The sequence below is a fragment of the Apis dorsata genome, unplaced genomic scaffold (assembly GCF_000469605.1).
Source record: "Apis dorsata unplaced genomic scaffold, Apis dorsata 1.3 scaffold_307, whole genome shotgun sequence".
NCBI lineage: Eukaryota > Metazoa > Arthropoda > Insecta > Hymenoptera > Apidae > Apis > Apis dorsata.
In genome coordinates this window covers 189,217-190,661 of record NW_006263579.1, presented here as the reverse complement: position 1 = coordinate 190,661, position 1,445 = coordinate 189,217, and the positions used below count along the sequence as shown (strand labels likewise).

At 37.2% G+C, this 1,445-nt stretch overlaps 1 protein-coding gene across 1 annotated transcript in view; it reads right to left on the bottom strand.

Moving 5' to 3' along the window:
- LOC102672401 (Down syndrome cell adhesion molecule-like protein 1 homolog) overlaps positions 1–1,445 on the bottom strand; it is a 74,523-nt gene that overhangs the window by 5,700 nt on the left and 67,378 nt on the right.

Sequence of the window (1,445 nt, the reverse complement as noted above, 5' to 3'; positions counted from 1 at the left end):
TACGTATAACGCGGACGGCGGCACCGACCGTTTCACAGCATTATAAAAAAAAAAAAGTAACGTTAAACCTTGCAAATAGAAGCGATACCAGATCGATCACACAAAATATAACGATAAACAGATATTAATATTCCCAATCGATTAATAGAAGAAAGCTATACGACAATCCCCGGACATCACGTTTTTTTCTTTCGTTTTTCGTGTTCTTTTTTTTTTTTTTTTTTTTGGTTTTTTTTTTTTTTTTTTTTTTTTTTTTTTTTTCTTCCCTTACTTAATATCGACGGTCAGACGCGTGTGCGGCAAGATCGATCGTACGGCTAATATCGAATAAGTTAAATATCTTTCGATTTCTCTTTTATTCGCGTTAAGTTCCAAAGCTTCAAAGCGAAAAGCTCCGCGAGCGTTACGTGAGTAAAACGTGATATACATCGTAAAAGGTGAGTTGGATATGGCTACATTAATGTGGTAGAGCGCGATCGTAACACATACACGAGACACGAGACTTTGCGCAGCCTTTAAAATCACATCGATGAAAAGTGCGTCGGCGAGCGGAATCGTAGCCAGCGATATATGCGAACCTTTTTTTTTTTTTTTTTTTTTTGATAAAACGGTTTACGGAATTCACGGTCAAAGTATCCCGGCAATATCTCGTCGTCAACGAGGAGACATCCTTTGACCGTGATCATGCTCGACTGGTGTACCACTCGTGCATCGCCTCGGCAAATAAATGCGACATCTAGACATACCTACTTACAACGTATGTATATGAACGTCAATGTATGTATATATATATATATATATATATTTATATATTTATATATTTTTTTTATATCTAAATAGTGTTGTGATAAAAACGAACTATGAGACACGCGCCGTAACCGTATCCTGGCATCGCATCGATGTAACAAATTCACGAACGTAACACGAATATTTTCAGATTTTTCTTTTTCGATTTCCATTTTTTTTTTTTTTGTTGTTGCATTTCACATATCGACGCGTCGCCATTCAACGAAAGAGAAACGGCGGATCTCGCGACCATCCGTCCGACTTATGTCCTACTTATATTTTAAATCGGTATTTGTTGCTCGAATTGCTTACACGTATAATATCATCGTCGCATGTCATATCATTAAATTCACGTACGTTCATAATTGATCGAGATTAGCTTGCGAATATATAATGTGTGTGTACAGCGGACTAAATATATCATATAGGACGATTAAAAAATCGACAGCGAGCGTGGTGTGTTGCTTGCGCCTTATCTTCTCTCCCTTTAAAATGTAAAATGTTGTAAAATGTTGCGGTGTGCTCAACCTCGACGTTCTCGTTGAAATCGGTGTTCTGTGATCTAGGGTGCCGCGTTTCTTCCTACGGATAAAGTCGATCGGCTAAAAGAAATTTGTTGAGGAATCTTTCTTTTTCTCTTCTTTTCTTTTTCCTTTTTT